This window comes from Ochotona curzoniae, unplaced genomic scaffold (assembly GCF_017591425.1).
Source record: "Ochotona curzoniae isolate NIBS_2020 unplaced genomic scaffold, NIBS_Ocur_1.0 scaffold_4505, whole genome shotgun sequence".
Classification (NCBI taxonomy): domain Eukaryota; kingdom Metazoa; phylum Chordata; class Mammalia; order Lagomorpha; family Ochotonidae; genus Ochotona; species Ochotona curzoniae.
In genome coordinates this window covers 37,858,369-37,879,823 of record NW_024467118.1, presented here as the reverse complement: position 1 = coordinate 37,879,823, position 21,455 = coordinate 37,858,369, and the positions used below count along the sequence as shown (strand labels likewise).

The 21,455-nt window shown below is 43.9% G+C and overlaps 1 pseudogene; it reads left to right on the top strand.

Moving 5' to 3' along the window:
- Positions 1-12,657: 12,657 nt before the first annotated feature.
- LOC121146382 lies at positions 12,658-13,490 on the top strand (annotated as a pseudogene).
- The last annotated feature ends 7,965 nt before the right edge of the window (positions 13,491-21,455 follow it).

Below are 21,455 nucleotides of genomic sequence, written 5' to 3'. Positions count from 1 at the left end.
AGCTCTTCTATCAGGTCACCTCTCTGTGCCAAATGTGGCATGCAACAGTGGTCCTTAGTTCAGGTTGCCTTTGTCCACATCCTCTCCTGACACCAACACTGCCCCTGAACAACTGCTACATACTCAATCTGGTTCTTACCGGTGAAACCTGTATCTTCATATCTTAATTGCTAGGCTAAACACTTGTCCCTACGTTTAGCTTGTAATGTCACTTTCCATGAAGCTTTGGAAGTACATTCATTTTCATTTCTTGCCTTTGCTTTCATGTTCAAAGATTGGTTAAAACACACACACACACAAACACACAAACACACACATATACACATGGTAGAGGGAGAGAAAGATCTCAGAAAGGACATTGAGGATGGGTCAGGACAAAGTCAGAAGCCAGGAAATTATTCCCACATACAACTACAGGTGTCGTCTCCTGCTGCCGCCTAGGCTGCTCATCACCAGGAAGCTGGGATCAGAAGCAAAGTTCGGGACTTGGACACAAGCACTTGGATGCAGTGCACTCATCGCAATCAGCATCTTACCACAGTGCCAGCACCTGCCCCTGTTATTAGGCTATGCATCGTCTGAAACAAACACTAGCACACTGACTTTGAGAACTTGGTGGGCACCAGGGCAATGGAGAGGAGGTAGGATGAATGTGGGCAAGGTGGCTGTGTCATTGCAAATGGAGACACACAAAGATGACAGCTGCTGAAAAGCAGGTGCTTTTAACAGAGGCTGCAACTTTGCCAGCACCTATTCTGCCATTTCTTTTTGCCTAACCAGTAGTTCATATTTGGGCTGCTGAGCTTTGGTTTGTATGTTTTATAGCAACAGCAAGCCCTGCATCTGTGAAACAGGAAAAATGAAACTTTTGAAATGTAAAATGACCACGTGCCTTGTCATGTGTCATTGCACTACAGCTCAGGCATCACTGACCTTTTCTCATGGATTTATACAGCTCAGATCTGTCCCAAAGTGACTCCTTTCTGGGATGCCTACAAGTGCACAGCATGCCGAGTCCATACAATTGGAGTTACTTCAGGAAGGAGAGGGCAGTCTTAAATCTGAACAGTTTCAAATGCACAAAAGTCATTTCAATCGCAAAGCACAAACAGTTCTCAGAGGGTGTGTGAATGTCTGGAAGCACTGTGTTTCTGGAAATGTTTGATTTGTGTTGTAGCCTCACACAGGTGATTCTTGCCTGAGCCGAGGTCAGGGTCCACCTATCCAGGATTCCCATCTCACCTACCTGCTTTTCCCTAGCATGTGTCTCACTCAGTCCACTCAACAGCACGGTAGGTGAGTTTGAAAATTTCAAGGATTTGGAGAAATTAATGTTATAGGATCTCTTGAAGATAGTTTAAAGAAAAAAGACCTACACTATCCTGAAGTTTATGCTCTACAAAGATAGTACTTTCATTGAAATGTGTTGATAGAATTTGAGTGCCCACCACTCAAACATTGAAGGGGGTGCTACACATTTCTTCCCTCTAGTGCTCTTGGTCCATTTCTCTGTGATGTCAATGTTAACACCTCAACTCTGAAGCAAGTCTGACCCTGACAGGGTACAATGCTTCAGAGAAAACACTGAGAAGGGAAGAACACCGGTATATTCCATTTGTTCAAGGACAACAATGGGAACATTGTGCCATTGTAAGATCAAAGCTCCCTAACAAATTCATTTCCTCCCTTCCTCATCTTTCTCCCATTTTTGTCTCCTTAAATAACTCACCCATTATTAAAACAAACTAAACTGGAGCTGGCCTTGCAGCTTAGTGTGTTAGGCTGCCAGCTCTAATGCTATCCTCCCTTACCAGCACACGCTCAAGTCCTGGCTGCTTCACTTCCAATCTCCTAATGCACCAACAGGAAAGCAGCAGAGGATGGCACAAATACGTGGGCCCCCACATCCTAATGGGAGACCTGGAGGAGGCTCCTGGATTCTGGCACTGGTGTACCCTGCCTCAGCTTGCTGTCTCTCACTCTCTCTCTCTCTCCCATTTTTTCTCTCCCTCTTTCTCTCCCTCCCTCTTTCTCTCTCTCTCCCTCTCCCATTCTCTAACACACTTGTCTCTCTCTTTCTCCCACTCTATAACCCTCATTCTCTCTCTCTCTCTCTCTCTCTCTCTCTCTCTCTCTCTCTCTCCCTCTCAAATGCCCTCTCTCTTTCTCTTCCTGCTAACCCCCACTCTCTCTTTCTCTCCATGCCTCCCTTGCCTCCCCCATTTCCACACTCTGTAGCTCTATTTCTCAAACAGAAATAAAAGTTAGCATAGTTAGCATTATGTTGCCTTTATCAACATGCTTACATTTTGTCCTCAAGGAGCCCTAGGCATCCCTGCTTGGTTGAGGTGCTGTCTTCTGCTGTTAGAAAAATGGATTGATGGTGACTCCCAACTCGCAGCTTTAGGGCTGCCCCAACGCAGATGCTTGCCAATGTGTGCACCTGTTCCTTTGCAATGCCCCCTTGCTGTCCCAGGCACCTCAGCTGAGGAGTGGCAGACAAGCTCATTCACCTACTTCCTGGTGGATGTGATTACAAGCAAGCACTTGGAAATTGCTGAACAGATTACAAAAACATCCAGACATTCCGTTTTCATTAAGGTCATCTAGCACTAACATGTCACTTTGCCAAAACTTACTAAACTAATTAGGAATGAGAGGTACTTTGCCTAACTTCCTAAGTATATTATCAAATCTAAAGAAGGAATGTTCATAATAAATTAATCTCCTCTCAGCCTACTTGGAGGAATTTGGAATCGATGTCCTATTATTTATGCTATCCTTTGTGTATGGAAACATTTCCATCTTCCTAGAATTCCTCTGTCACCTGCAAGAGATAATCCATTTTGAAAGGGAGAGAGAGCCACAAGATGTCACTTGGTTGTGCCTGATTACTCTACATTCATTTTTACCAACTGAGAGTACACTTCCATCACTACTAAGTTTTAAAGCATCGGGGGGAAATGGGGTCTCCTTCAAGGCTTTTGACACTGTAAAGTTTTCAAGCATTTTGGACATTCTACTGTGGAAAATAAAACTCAAAGTAAATTTAACAGAGGGGTCAGCACGGTGCCAAAGCAGGGTAACCCCCATCCCTGGAACTGACATCCCATATAAGCAAGAGGCTTGTGTTGTGGCTGCTCCACTTCTTGTCCAGCTCCCTGTTTAAGAACAGAGAAAGCAGTAGTGGATGGCTCAAGTCCTGGAGCCCCTGCTCCCATAATAGAGACACAAAAGAAGCTTCTGGCTCTTGTCTTCACATCTGATAACCTCCAGCCCTTGTAGACATTGGGAGGGTGAACAAGCAGATGGAAAGATTCTCTCCGTCTCTCTGTCTCTCTCTTTCCACATGTCTATTGCTCCCTACCTATTTTTGACCATCCATCCCTCTCCCTCTGGTTCTCCCTCTCTCTCTCTCTCCTTTCCTCTGTAGATCTGACATCCAAATAAAAAGAAATACATGTTTTCCATTTTTCTTCTTCTATTTGCATTTCTTATGATACAATTCCATAGGCTCTGGGATTTCCCTTAACACAGGCTACATTTAATGAATATCAATCCATCCCCTTTGGTCACTTTTCAGTTTTGTAATTGAACAAATCTCTGGACACTGACACTGCTCTCTGTCACTATCATGAAGGCCTTTTAGGTATTGCTATGGAATTCACAACCTCAGATTCATCGGAGGACTCTTTAGGTTTTCCTTCTTCTTGTTATTTCAACTTGAGTGAGACCACTTGACATACAAAGGATTGCTCAGTTCGATTAGTTAAGATTCTTCAGGGTTGACCATTCCAGTGGTTATTAGGATAATATCAAGAAAGTAAAGTACACCTATTATCAGGAGTTACCATAAAACTCAAAATCAAACAATTCAAAGTCCAGGAAAAAATGAGAGTTTAACAGCATTCAAAGTCAGTCGATCAGCATTTTTGTGGGAGGCATGATGACTAAGGGTCACAGTTTACTGTAAACAGGTATCATGTTTCTAACTGGACTTGTAATACAACTTATAGCGATCTGGACAGCCCCCAAAAATTGAAGGATCACAACACACTGCAATAGCCCCTCTTGCCACTCACAATTGTTTGCAGTCAATTCTAAGCACATCCTTTAAACATGTGATAAGTTTCTTCCCCCTGAAAATTGTCCTGACGCAGAGGCAGTATCAAAACACACAGCAGTCTCAGCCACCTCTGTAGTAGCAAAATCATGAGAAAAACTGGTGCAGCATCCAGGTCCATTCAGAACCTAACTCAAGCCCCAATAAGGGTGAAGAGGAGATCTAAAGCTGCTACAATTGCTACTGCTTGTTCTCTGTTGAACCTGAATGTTCTCACTCACATATAGGAAAGTGTGGTGATCTATCTTTCTGCACCCCTGGATGGTCTGATTGGCCACAAAAATCCAAAGTTCCCACAGCTGCCAGAGTAGCTTCCCTATGCAACAACAGTGTACTGTTGCCTCCAAAACTCATGCCCAAAAACACTTTGCCCAGGAACTATCTTCATCTATTTCAAGGTTGGTGCCAACTTTGGAGTCTGATTATGGGAGGCATTAGGATTTCCAGGGAAACCTAGTCACAAAGAGTCAGCCTGGCCAGTTAACAACATCCCAACTGTTATGGAACAGAACCAAGCCAGCAACTTCTGAGAACCTAAAAAGGCCCTTAGCACTGGAAAGGGAGCCACCTAGTGGCAGTTGAGCACACATTAGCAAAGTTTGTCCCAGAAGTCTGCAGAGCTCCTCAACAAACACCAGTTGCAACATTCAACTTTCTCTGTGTGTATGTTTGGTCATTCAAAGCATGCTGCTCTTGTAAGTGTGCATAATCACACGCATTGGAAAGGAACCACACCAGATTTAGACTAGTGATGTGCAGGCAAGTGCTCATATTCACGTGGCAAGTTCCCACGTCTCCTATGTGATGCTTGGAAACAGAGCTTCTGCAAACACCACTCTGGCAGGTTTCTATATCTGGAATATGGGACTACTAATGCACAAAGCTTGGGGAACTCTGAAAACTCCCAGCAAGTGCACTTAGGCCTAGACCAGGGCTGTCTGTAACACTAACTGTGCCCTGTTATTTGAGCTTTCAAGGTGAACACAGAGACACATTGGTATAAATGAAATTGGCTCCTGATTTAGGGATATTAACTTACAAACATTCTTGTGTTTTTCCTAGAGCACAGCCATTCTTAAAGCCACCCAGAGATTATGGTCATGAACACTCTTCTGCATGGTAAAGGGTGAAACAATTATGACCACAGGAAATGCAGGGAAGTGGAAAACAAAAAAGCATGTGTTCATTTTAGAATCAAAAAGTCTTGATTCATGATCCTGAAAAAGCTGTCCAGATCTAGGAGACCATCTGCTTCTGGGGAAAACATCCTTGGTCAGCTTTTGCTGAATGTCTCCAACAGGTACACAGTTCCAGAATTCTGGAGGACCTTGCAATCAGGAGGGAACCTAAATCTTTCATAGGCATTCTCTCTCTGATATTGCTCCCACAAAACTCAGCCTCCATAATCAAGAGCATGAGATATTTCATTTTCCTTGGGTAGTGCAGCACAGAAAGCTGCTTTTATCTGATGAAAATATATTAGACCAAATGCATAAAATCCCTGTTGTACTTGATCAGAGTTGAAGAGAGAAGGAGAGCCATGTGGTTCTGCTGTTAGGGGCTTAGTCCTCCTGGTAGCTACTCTGGAAGGGGTTATCTTTGCCAGTGGGAGTGGATCCCATTATCATAAAAGCAAATTGATCAGGCCAAACCACAGGAGTTAAGGCAGTTCACTTTCCAAAAATCTAATGCTTTTATTACTGTTGTTGTTGTTTGCTTTAAGCTGCATTCATGTGGAAGAGTTATCGGGGGAGGCAAGGGAGTGAAGGAAAAATAGAGAGGTCTTCCATCTACTGGTTTACTCTTAAAACAGCAGAATCAATGGCCACTGGGCAAGGCTAAAACCAGGAACCAGAGCTTCTTCAAGTCTCGCATGTGCGTGCAGGGACCCAAGCAGTCGCACCATCCTCTGCTGATTTCCCAGGTGACAAGCAAGGAGAGAGAGTCCTATACTCTTCACTGACTGCCCCTCCACTATGAGAGCTCTAGAAACCAATGTTAGAGCCTTGAACTTGGGAAGACTGTCATGACCTCATTTGAACACAGAGTACACACAGTACAGAAGCCTCACTGGAGCCCTAGAAACATGTGTGCTTTTCTTATGTCAATTACATTCTCAAAGAACTGGCCCATCTGAAATTCTTCTATGACAATTCAGGAAATGAGTTCTCCATCCTAGGGACTTAATTAACTTAGTTCTTGTACAAATCTGAATTGATAGTCCATAGGAAAACTTCAAAGGAGTACCTCAGAGGATACTTGTCATGTAAATTTTATAGCCAAACAGTGACAATCAGCAATTGAGCAAATTGATAGCAAATAGAAACTACTCGCGGTGAGCTATTATTATCATTATTTAGCAATTTTATCATCACTACCGTATTTCATGCTACTGCTACATTATGAAATTAGTTTCATTTCATTGTATGTAATTCAGCCTTTCCAAAAACAAAAATGCTCCAAGAGGAAGACTATATGTGGGTTAGGCAAAGTAAGTGTCACACTCAGGCAGGGCATGGGGCACGCTTCACCCATTCATGTCAGCATGATAACTGGCCAATTTCTCTAGGTGGCAGGAGGGAGAGGTTGCTCCGAGTGTACACTCAAGGACCTATGAGCAATTGGGGTGATTTTCAATGAATAGGCCACGTCTGTCTTTTGCCTTGCTTCTCTTCCTCTTCACGTTTCCTGCATGTTCAAACTCTCATGACCCTTCCCTCTAGAAAATCTTCTCTCTTCTTTTCACACTAGAACTCAATGTGCCGCTTCGACATCAATACCAACATACATCTGATTTAGCACTTACAAAAAATATAGCATAACACACATATTTCCCTATAAGACTCCTACTTAGTCATTCCAGAAAACAAAAAAGATCCTTTATACCATGGTGGGAAATTTCTATTTTCTCCAATATCCATCAGAACACATCTGCATTTTCCCATGAAAACACAGGACAAGTTCTAGGCTGCACATGAAAAACAAACTCAGATTCAACAAGGTTTCTTAGAAGAATAAATCAGATGACTCAGCATGACTGTGCTGAAGACCATTCAGATCTAGTTAGTGTGTTGAGAGATCTGTGTGTACATGGTGTGGAACCAGACACTTTCCAGGAAAGAGCCAAAACATGGGGCTAGAGAAGGCTGTGGTGCTTCCTCTCTGTCTCTCCTCCTCTCTGTATATCTGACTTTCCAAGAAATATAAATAAAACTTTTTTAAAAAAATTAAAAGAAAAAAGAAGGTAGGCGGAGGGAGAGGATGATGAAGCCCTGCTCTTCAAATGGTCAGGGAAATGAGGCAGGAGAATGTAGCTCAGGCACCCTGCATGCACTGGCAGCAGCTTGCCACCTCTGTCAGTTAGAACCTGGAGCCCAGAGGAACCATTCAGAACTCACAGCACTGCCAGGCTACCCTTAGAATCCACACTGAATCCCAGGGATGAACACCAGTGCGCCAGTGCCCCCTGGTGGCCGGGTGTGTCAATGCGGCTCCTTTCCTTCAAGACCTCAGGCCTCAAGCACATGTCACCAAGCAAAGAGGAAAAACTGCACAAATCAAGACTTTAGGACACGTCAATAAGCCATTCTACTTCATAACACACCCACTCACGTTAGATAGAACAAAGCTGAGTTCCAAAGAGAAAGCTTTCAGGATGAACAGGGTGTGTGTGCGTGTGTGTGTGTATGTGTGTTTTAATTCTGCCTTTCAAATAAAGAAGCACATCTTTTTAAAAACATTGGCATGGAAAGGATACAAACTGCTGATTCATGAAGACTAGATGCACCTTTTTGGTAAAGGTGGCATTTTTCAAAGATCTATGTATATTTGAAAGGCAAAGTGACAGCAAGCAAGGGGAGCAGAGGGAGAGAAAGACAGATCCTCCATCCACTGGTTCCCACTCTCCAAATGCCTATGCCAGCTGGGGCTGGGCTAGGACACAGCCAGGAGCCCAGAATGCCATGTGCGTCCCTGACTTTGGTAGCAGGGACCCAGGGACGCAGACCAGCAGCTACTGCCTTTCTCACTGCAACAGCAGGCAGCAGAATAAGAAACACAACAACCAGAACTCACACAGAACGACACTATGACATGTGGCCCTTCAGATCCACTCAGCCCCAACCATTGTGGCCACTTGGGCAATGAACCGGCAAATGGAACACCTTTCTCTCTGTATCTCCTTCTCTCTGTAAATCTGACATGCCAATAAAAATCAGTAAAGCTACATAAAAATAAATAAAGCTGTAGTAACTAAAACCACATGGCACTGGCATGTCCAATGCAACGGAACAGATACCCACAAATTCAGCTATGTGCTCACAAGTGGTTGCTTTCTGACAAAAGTACTTACACCATATATCTGAAACAAACAAACAAACAAAACAAGTATTACTCTCTATCCCTAACTTCAGAGAAACCTTGTGGGGGTCCTTTGATTCAAGCAGAAGGTTTTTTGAAATAAATCACTCAAAACTGTCTCCAGCTCTGATTGGACCATGTCCTGCTCTGACATCATACAGAACCATTTACAGGTCACAATTCCAAAGCCCTAGATAAAGCCCTGGCCGGGCCTGGGCCTTTTGTCCAGGAGCTCTCTCCACTGGAGAGCTCTAGGACCAGCACTAAGCTAGCTTTTTTTCTTTTTTTTAAACCTCTTTTGTTTGTGCCTGTTTTGTTTATTTGTTCTCTTTTCTAATTTATTAATTTTGTTCTTCCCTCTTAATTTCAGTTTCTATTTCGCAGTGTGTATTTCTTTTCCTTAGACACATCCTCATTCCTTCTCAAAATTTTTGAACTTTGTTTTGCCGCTTAGTTTTTATTTCCATCATTTTATTTCTTTACTTTTTTTTTACATTTTTAAAACTTTTAATTTTCATTTCTATTTGTGTTCCATTTTGCATTTTCTGTTCTCTTCTTGCAATTTTCATTTTTCCGTTAATTTATTTTTAAGGTTTATTTCTTTCTTTCAGATTTACATTTTTTTTTAAATGAGAAGTGAGGAAGTGTCTAAGGAGAAGATGGAGAGACCTATAAGGTCTAGCATCATGTTATTCTTAACACCTATTTTGCACAAGGTATCTATTCTCTTTAGTAATATTTTTGATACCTTCATTACTGCAATATTTAAAAAATCTTTTACACCATCATGTTGTTCTTAACATCTATTTTGTTCTATGGTATCTTTTCTCATTAATCATATTTTTGATACGTAAATCGCTGGAATATTTAAAAAATCTTTTACACCATCATGATATTTTTAACACCTACTTTACTCTATGGTATCTTTTCTCATTATTGATATTTATGATACCTTTATCACCGGAATATCTAAAAAATTTTTACACCATCATGTTGTTCTTAACACAACTATTTTGTTCTATGGTATCTTTTCTCATTATTAAGATTTTTGATACCTTTATCGCTAGAATATTTCAAAGCTGTTTTACACCATCACGTTATTTTTAACACCTATTTTGTACTATGGTATATTTTCTCATTATTAATATTTTTGATACCTTTATCGCTAGAATATTTTTTAAATGTTTTATATTTGAGCAATATTAGCATAATAAGCATTGTTTATGGACGTTGGCCTTATACTCATCCTACGTGATGAGTTGGCGTGAACACTGCTCCACTGAGCAGTGAGTGGGTACCACAATGGAGAAAAAGATCAGCAATGGACTCCACATCCTCAGCACGACCAGTCAGCACAGGTACAACGGGCAACACTGGCCCACCGCATAGAAAGCAGCAACCAAGTAGCCACGTAAGTCACCCCAAGAACCAACAAGGATTCCAGGCTCCCAGCTTACGGCAAGTGGAGGTACAGGGCTTAGGCTCACACACCTGAGTTGGGGGTGAGACATCCCTTTAAAGTAGAAGAAGCAGAGAATTGCTCTCCTAGCATCTATGCCTGTCTGGCTCAGACACCTCATGCCTTCAGGACTACCTCTTGCACAGAAACGAAGGGGCCAGCAATAGGGATACAAGCCAGCACGAACATGTTACTGACTTGGATCTTAGGTTTCTTCAGCCTCTACATGCATTTTTGACCCTTTTCCCCAGAATAAGCTGCACTTCTCTGGGAATTAGGTTAGCACAGGGAGAGTCTGGTTGCGTCAGTAGAGGCACATCAAGGAGAGTTCATGATTTAGCACAGTTATTCTGAGCTTTTATCTGTATTTGTCTCAGCATCTATTAACTGAAACACTGCTGACTTTTAAGGGGAAATTCTTTCTTGGCCCAATACCTTACAAACAGTTTTGTACCCTACTTCCTACTCATTATGGACACATGACACTCTGCACTAAAATCTCTACACAACAAAAACCAGAAATGTTCACGAAACATTGCAACGCATGTACATGTCCAAGTGCCCTACAGGTCAGAAACCTCCACCGAGCTGACAACCATGGAGATGTCTTAAGTTTATATCATGGTGTGCACCCTTCCATAGCTCAGCCTGCAGAGTGGAGGACTGTAGAGTAGAAGTTTATATCATCGTGGTTTCCTAACACAGTTTTAGACTCACACACACTCAGAGGGAGATTCACTTGGAACAGTGTTACCACAAGCCTGCTCTTCCTCCTCAAGTTGGTCAGTCTTGTGAAATCAGTGTTCTCTTCTTCCATCAGGAACTATCACATCTTGCGTGGATTGGCATATTTCCTCTCCTGATGTTGTTTAACTGCAGACACTCAAACCCAAATATCCCTCTATAGAAGGATTCTTCTGCTCTCACTGGATTGTCTCCTCATTGGACCTAACAACACTCAGCCATAAGTATGCTTGAAACAACTGCATCATACATCTTTACCTGAACACCTAATGCCACAGAGTAAGTGTCCACGCTTTCACTGGCTTCCTGAGTGTGTATTTTCCAGGCATGATAGCAAAGAAAGTCAGCTTCTGGTGAAGAGTCAGGCTATGTGCAGCACTCTTTGCTAGGCAGCCTGAGCTGGCTGCACCTGCTGCTCAGCTCAACACCAAGTTGGGCCAGACCTAAATGTACAAGAACGCCAAGCGTTCTCCTCACGCAGGCATTTCATCCTCTGTGTTCTGTCAATTAAACCTCACTTGAGGTGCAATAAAGCTAGATGCTTCAACGTTTCTATAAAGATCATGTCAGTTGTCCCCTAAGTAGCAACATTTTTTACACTACACTACTGTGACACCTTGGTTGAGAAATAGTGCTGAGTTTTATATGGCTTAGTTGTGAAGGATCCCAACCAGAACTGGAATCATTGGGTAGCTGGAAGGACCTAACCTGAATGGAGTCATTCATCTGAAGGCAAATGCCAGTTAGTGCTAACAGGACGATGTTAGTGAGCTCCTCAGTTACTAGTTTAAACCTTTACAGATCTACTTCAACTCAGAAAGAACTTCATCATCTTTGAAGTGCACAATCTATTTCCTGCTCCATTCCTTCTCTCGCTTCTCCTGGCACAGAGGGTGCCTGCCTGTTATTTCAAGGGCATTCCCAAACATTTGCCATCAGAAGATTCCTGAATGGCTCTTCTGGAGGACTCCAGATGACCAGGTTCCTCCAAATGTGTAGCACACACACACACACACACACACACACGTAGATAACTAAACGATTTCTTCTTTTAAAAACATGTTGATAATTGGATTACTTGGAGAAGTTGCAAAATGGATATTTTGTGCACCGTGTCCTTATGACCATTTTGTTTGTACTGGGTGAACAACCAATACAAAGTGTTGGGGGATGGGAGAAGCCCACAGAAATTTTCACACGTAAAATTGAAGGAGTTGATTACTGTCATTTTGATCATGTGCCTTTTACACATCTGCAGCCCTTAACGAAGACTTTATGGATTGGAGCATGAGCACTTTAAAGCGATGTAAAATTATGGAGGAGCTACAAAGCTTATAAAGTGCTTCAATGTTACCAATCAGAGCAGTAGTGGAACCATTCTGAGGAGCTTGTAATACCATGCACAGCCTGCTCATCATCAGCCCAGGTGTCACTCCTGGGCACGTGGGGCTTCCAGCATTCCTGCCCAGAGACTCTCCATCACGAAAAGCAGAGGAGCCACTGCTGAGGAGCCGGGAGAGTTTCGGCAGTGCTGGCAAGCTCAAAAGCAGGCTTCCCGGAAGGGACTGCAAAAAGTCTGTGTGATGTGAATTTATGGTGAGTATTCTTGTTGGTGCACTTTCTCATTTTTGATTCTTGTATACGATGAGTCTAAAAAGTCCACACAAGAATTTATGTATTATTCCCAGAGCCCCCGCAGGCCGAACTGGTACCTGGGTCTGCAGCTGAAGAGGCACAGAGCTGTGCCACGAGGCCAGAGCTGTGTGGGAGCATTGGCACTGCCCACCTTTAGACCAGGGTTTCTGCCATGGCCTTGGCATGAGCAGAGCTGGAGGAGGAGGAGGTGGGGCTGGCTCTGAAGCCAGATCCGGATCCTCTAGAGTGTGCTTGGGCAGGCCAGAGTCTGCTGTGCCTAGAGAGGAGCACCTACCACCAGGCCTCCTTCATCGAACTGCAACAGTGCACCTGATAGATGCCCATGTCAGATCCTTACCTGCTCAGAGTGGGAAACTGGAGTCAGAACACAGCTACAGTGTCTCCACCCATCTCCCCCACACATCCTGAACAAGGCTTCCTGTGAGGCCTCTTTCTACTGCTCACTTCAATACAGGGGTTTTGCTTTGTTTCATTTTGTTTTGTTTTGTTTTGTTTTTAAGGTATTGGGCCAGCTAATGGAGACTGGAATCATCAATCCTGAACAGTGTATGACATCTTTTGAGCATATGAAGAAATCTGGCGACTATTAGGTTACAGTTGTAGAACATGTGACTATTGGATAGATTGTTGCTACGGCAACTCTGAGACTAGAACTTACATTCATCCATTCCTGTGCTGAGAGAGGTAGAGTAGATGATGAGGTTTTTAGTGATGAATGCTGAGCGAAGCAGCTCTTCAAACTGCTAGTAACAACCCTGACATTGCTAAGCAAGAAACGAAACGGTTCCAAGATTAGCCTTGAATGTCTACCACAAAATGTTGACTTCCACAAAAGGTGGATATGCAGTATCTGAAGAAAATTACACGTGTGGTAGTTTTCTGAAGTAAAAATCTTATGGGAAGAGAATTCACACACGCATCAATTCTACAAAACTGTGCTCTTCACTGAGAAAACTTTGTTGCTGCAAGCCTCTGACCCCCATAAATACCGAACTGACATTTAGAAGATATAATGTATGTTGTATATATCATATACAGGAATAGTATAATGACATTTAGACGATTACTTTGGAATGGTGGGGCATACTGATTGAGTTCAGATTACAAATGAAAATTACAAATGTGTTGATTTTACCAAAGAAATATACTTTCAACTGGAATCTTGCCTTCCATTGTATTTTTTGAAGTCTGGCTTCATTTTGTAGTAGTCAAATTGGTCATAAGTTCATCGATGTCTGCTCTCTGTACTGCTCTCCTCCCAAAGAGCTTGTATCACTAGACAAGTTGCCACAAGGGCTGCAGGTAAGCCAGCTCGAGTCCAGGAACCAGGAGCTTCTTCCAGGTCTCCCAGGTGGGCACATTCTCCCAAGGCTTTTGGGCCATCCTCTACTGTAGCAGGAAGGGAATTGGAGCAGCCAGATACAAGGCAATACACATGTGGGATCCCGGTGGTAGCAAGCAAGAATTGTAGCCATGTATACAGCAACAGGCCTCTTAAGCAATGCCATATTTTTGCTTTCCATTTCTTTTCACTGTATCTGCTGGGAGGGGAGGACACCAGGGTAGAAGCCACACCCAGCACCCAAATTGCCACAGAACCCAGAATCAGGAATGGCCACACAGTGTCGACCCACAGTCCCAATGCGGTATATGCGCTGAGGGTTCTGTTCAGAAGATGTCGAGAGCTCTGCAATATTGTCAGTCTCCTGATCTGAGAATGAGGGAACACTTTCAATGTCCACTGGCTGACACACTCCACCACTGACTCTCCATTCACCCAGATATTCGCTGCCTTATTTGGGCTGGGCTAGTTGTTCAATCTGTTCTGTTCTTCCTCTGCTATGTAGCAGATGTCCTTTGAAAGCCCAATAGGCTGCCTTAATCTTTAAGTGGATCTGGCACAGCTGCCTACTACATTGTTTGTTATACTGATGAGGACTAGTTCTCCCATGTGCACACAAGGTCCAGAGCCTAGCAACGTGGACCCTGCCAGACCCACTGCCACAGCTGCTAACAGATCTAGCAAGCTGGATCTAGCAGGTGGGTCAGGTAACCAGGCAGGCATCTTGGACCCCGTGGGACCACCTATACTGGATTTCAAGGACCCAGTACCCACTGTCCTTAGCCTAGCATGGATCACCACACTTCAGCTTCCACCGGCACGTGCTTCAGCCTGGCTCACTCAAGCCTGCCCCAAATCCCAGTCTCTGCTGAGGGAAATACAGCCTGACCTGGCTCAGCCAGCTCCCTGTCCCAGCCCTGGTGTGAGTGGGTTGGTTGCAGCCTGAACCAACCCCTCATGTGACCTGTCCTCTTCTGCCAGTGGTTCCTATGAACTGGCCGAGCCCTGTCCATCTGCCCCAGACATGACCCACATGTACAATGCCCAATACTGTAGCCTATTCTGATTTGGAATGCCCCTTGCCTTGCTTTCTGCACTCAACTGCAGGGCCTCTGTCCTCACAAAGCAATTCCACAAGCTCTTCTATCAGGTCACCTCTCTGTGCCAAATGTGGCATGCAACAGTGGTCCTTAGTTCAGGTTGCCTTTGTCCACATCCTCTCCTGGCACCAACACTGCCCCTGAACAACTGCTACATACTCAATCTGGTTCTTACCAGTGAAACCTGTATCTTCATATCTTAATTGCTAGGCTAAACACTTGTCCCTACGTTTAGCTTGTAATGTCACTTTCCATGAAGCTTTGGAAGTACATTCATTTTCTTTTCTTGCCTTTCCTTTCATGTTCAAAGATTGGTTTAAACACACACACACACAAACACACACACACGCACACATATACACGTGGTAGAGGGAGAGAAAGATCTCAGATAGGACATTGAGGATGGGTCAGGACAAAGTCAGAAGCCAGGAAAGTATACCCACATACAACTACAGGTGTCATCTCCTGCTGCCGCCTAGGCTGCTCATCACCAGGAAGCTGGGATCAGAAGCAAAGTTCGGGACTTGGACACAAGCACTTGGATGCAGTGCACTCATCGCAATCAGCATCTTACCACAGTGCCAGCACCTGCCCCTGTTATTAGGCTATGCATCGTCTGAAACAAACAAGGTTTCTTAGAAGAATAAATCAGATGACTCAGCATGACTGTGCTGAAGACCATTCAGATCTAGTTAGTGTGTTAAGAGGTCTGTGTGTACATGGTGTGGAACCAGACACTTTCCAGGAAACAGCCAAAACATGGGGCTAGAGAAGGCTGTGGTGCTTCCTCTCTGTCTCTCCTCCTCTCTGTATATCTGACTTTCCAAGAAATATAAATAAAACTTTTTTTAAAAAAATTAAAACAAAAAACAAGGTAGGGGGAGGGAGAAGATGATGAAACGCTGCTCTTCAAATGGTCAGGGAATTGAGGCAGGAGGAGGTAGCTCAGGCACCCAGCATGCACTGGCAGCAGCTTGCCACCTCTGTCAGTTAGAACCTGGAGCCCAGAGGAACCATTCAGAACTCACAGCACTGCCAGGCTACCCTTAGAATCCACACTGAATCCCAGGGATGAACACCAGTGCGCCAGTGCCCCCTGGTGGCCGGGTGTGTCAATGCGGCTCCTTTCCTTCAAGACCTCAGGCCTCAAGCACATGTCACCAAGCAAAGAGGAAAAACTGCACAAATCAAGACTTTAGGACACGTCAACAAGCCATTCTACTTCATAACACACCCATTCACGTTAGATAGAACAAAGCTGAGTTCCAAAGAGAAAGCTTTCAGGATGAACATTAAGAAAGAAAATGCACAGAGCCAGCACTCACTAGGTGTTCCCTGCTGTGCTTCCAACTAAAACACTGGGGATCCTGCCATTCTGGGCAGCTGCAGAGTGAACCCATTGATGGGATTGCAGTCTATCAAGCAATCTCAAACTCTTTCTCTCAACCTCTCTCTCAATCTCTCTCTGAATACCTAAGAAAACAAACAAACAACAAAACTAAACCAAAAGGACCTTCATTTTACACCTCAGAGTCACTGCTGAACTAGAGAGCAATCATCACGGATCTGTCCTTGGCTCCCATGATCATCTCTCTAGATCACTTCCTCCCGCGCACTGTCCTCTCTCCACCAGCCTTGGTCCTGTTCATTCACTCCTTACCCACCCATGAGCCTCAACTGGCCTCAGGTACACTCTGCAAACATTTAAGGTTCTCATCTCCATGTTCCATCCCACAGTTTACAGGCAACAAGTTTGGTGAGTACCTGCTGTGATGACATTGAAAGAATTTATAAACTTACAACAACAGGAAGATAAAAGGTCCAGATTCCAACAAAGCCCCAAAATGAAAACGCCTTCAATCATACAACAAATCCCAAGTAAGGTCATCCTGCAAGGCAGGCGCTGCTGATCACCTCGTCATCAGGCACAAGCAGTCCATCACAGGGCAGATCCACCCCCCCACGAAAGGCTCCACATGCTGCTCTCAACAAAACAAAGCAACACACACACACACACACACACACACACACACACACACACACACACACAAGGCATGCTCTCCTCGCAGGATTACAGCCAACACAGCGACCAGCATGAAACAGCTGCAAAGGAAAGGATCACTGGTGCCACTCCAGCCACTTCCAGCCAACTAAACCTGGACACCAGCGTCAGTGTTCACGCAGCTTCTCCCACCAGCTCACACACATACAATGACAACAGACAGAAAACAAGACTGAAAATACATTCAGCGGGAATATTTTCAGTCTGTTCAGTAAACCCTATTGTTTTCCAGATGCAAGCTGTTCTTGTGTGTTTATGCCACATTCACATTGCCAGTTTGAATTTCTTCTGTTGCCTCCATGTAAACTCATAGAGACCTGAGCAAAACTACAAATAAATCATCTTATAATTTTACAATGTGATCCTAAATTTCACCATAGGCATTTTGTGTCCTTTCTTCCATGTGTCAAAACACTTCCTTTCTTACCATCTTCTTCCAGATTCTGGCATTTCCATCTTAAAGAAGTGTGCGGTGCCTCCTGTGATCCCTAGGAGGCAGCAAGTTATAGCTAAAACACTGGGCTCCTACCACTCACATGCAAGACCAATACTGAGTTTCCATCTCCTAACTTTGACCTGGCCTAGCCTCAGCTGTTACAAGCTTTAGGGGTGGGGGGGGGGGGAAGTAAAGTGAATCAATCTCTCTCTCTCTCTCTCTCTGGCTCTTTCTTTTTCACTTTCTCTCTCTCTCTCTCTTTCTCCCCCTGCCCCCGTAATTCTGCCTATCAAACTAATTGAAATATAGACTTTTGCAAAGAGTTATTTACTTTTTATTGCAAAGTCAGATATACAGAAAGGAGAAGAAACAGAGAGAAAGATCTTCCATCCAATGATTCACTCCCCAAGTGGCCACAAAGGCCAGAGATGAGCTGATCCGAATCCAGGAACCCGGAGCTTCTTCCAGGTCTCCCACGCGCGTGCAGAGTCCCAAGCCTTTGGCCTTTCCAAGGCCACAGGCAAGGACTGAATGGGAAGCGGGACTGCTAGAATTACAACTAGCGCCCATATTGGATCCCAGAGCATATCAGCAACAACCTTAGCCGCTGGCTACCACGCCTGCCCCCAACATATTTACTTTATTAAGTGAATCTAATAAAGCTCCTATGCTCACCATCCTAACTGAGGCACAGAGCACACTCTAGAATGGAGGCTGTTCTTCCTGGAAACCACACAGCCACTGCACTCTGGGCACTCACAGCCTCTGCTCAGCATCACCAGGTCATGTCATAACATACAGACAGAGCCCAGGAAAGAGGCAAACTCAGAGCTGAAACTGTGGTTTCTGCTGAACGTAAATGCATCCCACCATCATAGAGGAAACAAACGCCTAACTGAACCATCCTACATCGCAAACCATCTACACAGCATACTCTACTTCTCAAAACATATTAAATTAGATGTATGTATACTTTCCACATAACTTTGGTGTAGCCAATTTTACATTTATACGTTGTTCCACTGGGCTATTTCACTGGCATTTTTTCCTTACCTCTACTTGGCCACGTCTACACTGGCTAAATGCTTTGCCATCCCAACACTACCTAAAATCATATAAACAATCTTTCCTCTCCCCCAACATGCTTCAGTAATGACTGCCTAACTCAGAAGGTGCCATTCTCTTGGTCACCAATAATACAGAAGGCAAACCATGGGGTTCTTGTCCAAAGAACCAGATCTAAGTTATAAGTAACCAAAAGCTGACATGGGGTGCCTACCTGAGCTGCTTCAAAGGAGGAAAAAAAACTGTCAAAATCAGGAGTTCAATTTGCATTATTAGACCATTTTATCCAGCTATAACAGAAATTCTTCAGTTTATTTTCTGTTTTCTTTGCTTCACTGTATTCAAACTTTTCTTCCTTTGATATGAAAATGAATGTGTGTGTGTTTGTATATACACACATATATCAATCACAATCTCTACATCCAAATAAGGATGAAAGTTCAATTTGATTCCTTCGTATTTATTCCAAGTCTCTTGACTTGTCTGTGTTTCCTTCGACTTTCTTGAACATACAGACTAAACTTAAAATATCAGGCTCGATGCCCTACTCATCTTATCATCTGTGTCATTTTAAAACTGGTGTTTCTTGATTTATTTTTCTTCTCATTAGGGGTCATCCTTTTCTGTTTGCCTTCCTGAAAATCAAAGAATGTCAGACATCAATTATGCCTGGTTCAAGTAAGGAGCGATTTCACCTTTCATTATTCTTGTATTTTATGCTGGGATCTGTTTGGGCTAACAGAAAATCTAGAGACCATTTCTAATGCTTTGGAGACTTGCTTTAAAGATGAAAGCAGCATTTAGTGCTGATCCAGAGGCAGTTGTCTTTCAATACCCTTACCAATGCACTGTCTAAAACAATGCTCTCCCACTTCCCACTTGAGGAAACGAGCTGAACTATCTATACCCTGTATCATTCCAATGGTTTTTCTGTCTCTCTCTCTCTCTCTTTTTTTTTTTTTTTTTTTTTTTTTTGTCCTGATGAGTGAGTCCCTGCCACTGGATCATTCCCAGTACTGGGTTGATCACAGCTCAGCTGAAAAAGAGAGGAAGCACTTTCCACTTGGTTTCTGGTCCTCTCCTGTGAACTGCAGTTGGTTTTGCCTCATTGCCTTCTCAGTTCACAGAGACCACTGGGCTGTCTGGAGGTTCTTCCTTGGTGTATGATTCACATATTCCAGCCAATGGACGGATGCAAAGGTCCAACACAGGAGTTTCCTTGCTGGTCCTGAGCCGCCTATTCAGTATCTCAAAATGTTTCAGAGATTTTCCTCTGTTTCTGTCAAATAACTTAACATACCTGGTCCAAAGTAATTTCAACTTGGCTTGAACTTGACACACTAGCTTTGTTTTCACACACATTCCTCACTTTAAATATATATATATATATATATGTATGTAATGTCTGTATTAGAGGGAAAGATCTTCAATCTGTGGTTGATTCAGCAAGTGGCCAGGACTGAGCCATGCAGCAGCCAGGACTTCATCTGGGTCTCCAATGTTGGTGCAAGTGAGACAAGCACTTGGACCATCATCTACTGCTTTTGCCCAGGCCATTAGCAGCCAGCTGTACTGAAACAAGAGCAGCTGGGACTTCAACCCTTATGCGGTTCAGATGTCACAGGTGGCAGCTTTACCTGCTGGGCTTCAGAGAACCCAGCTTTTGCTTTTAACTTCCTGCGGGAGATTTTGTATTTCCTCATTAGGAGTTTACTTGCAGCGCCTGACACAACTATCTACTGGTCCAGTTCCTTGTGCTGGAAGTCCTGGGATCCCATGTGGGTGCCACCTCCTGGCGCAGTGGCGCCGTTTCCCATCCAGCTCCTTACTTGGGGACTGAGAGAACAGTGCAGGACAGCCAAGGTCTTTGACATGCTGCATCAGCATGGGAGACCAAAAGGATGATCCTGCCTCCTGGCTTCAGATCAGCTCGGTTCCAGCCATGGTGGCCTTTTGGGGAGTCAATCAGCAGACACAAGATCTTCCTCTCTGTATCTCTTCCTCTCTGTATCTTTGACTTTCCAATAAATAACAAATACATCTTTTAAAAAAATAGTTTACTTGGAGACAGGCTTCCATACACAACCCATTTTAAAAATCTGTGTCATGCAATGCCAGTAGTCATCAGGGAAATGTCAGTGAAAATGACAATGAAATGCTACTTAAGATGCACAAAATGGCTAAAAGATCTGAGACATGGTGCAATGGCTCATTGGCTAACTCCTTGCCTTGCATGCTCCAGAATGCCTATCAGGCACCAGTTCATGTCCCAGGTGCTCCACTTCCCATCCAGCTCTCTGTTTATAGCCTGGCACAACAGCAGAGGATGGCCCAAAACCTTGGGGCCATGTACCTGCATGGGAGACCTGGCAGAAGCTTCTGCCTCCTGGCTTCAGATCTGCTCAGCACAGCCATTGCAGCCACTTGGAGAGAGAACCAAGAGATAAAGGATCTTCCAGTCTATCGTTCTCTCTGTAAACCTCCCTCTCCTATAAAAGCACACACATATTTGAAAAATAAATAAATATAAAGGAGAGCATCTAATACAACCAAGTGTTGATAACAAGAGACAGAAATTGGAGCTGTCACACTTTGTGGCACAGCTAACTTAAAAATGATACACCCCATCTACAAAACCTTCTAGTAAGCTCATTTCTTAACAAGCTGTCATCTCAGGGCATGACATGATATTCAAGTGGCTAAATTCTCATTTTAACATGACTAGGATCCCAAAAATGTGACAGCCAGCTCCCCACTTGTGATCTGCTGAACAGCTGAGGATGGCCCAAATCCTTGGAAGCCTGTGCCTGCGTGGGAAACTCTGAAAAAGCTCCTGGCTCCTGGCTTCAGTACGGCTTAGGCAATGTGGCCGCTTGGGAAGTAAACCAGCAGGGGAAAGATCTTTCTCTTTGGATCTGCTTCTCTTTGTATGCTTTAACAAAATCAATTTTAAAATCTTTTTAAAAAGTTATTTCTTTGAAGATCCTGTGTGGTAGCCGGGTGGCTAAAATCCTCACCTTGCATTCTCCGGGATCCATATGAACATCTGTTCTAGTCCTGCTGGCCCCACCTGCACCCAGGCTCCCTGCCTGTGGCCTGGGAAGGCAGT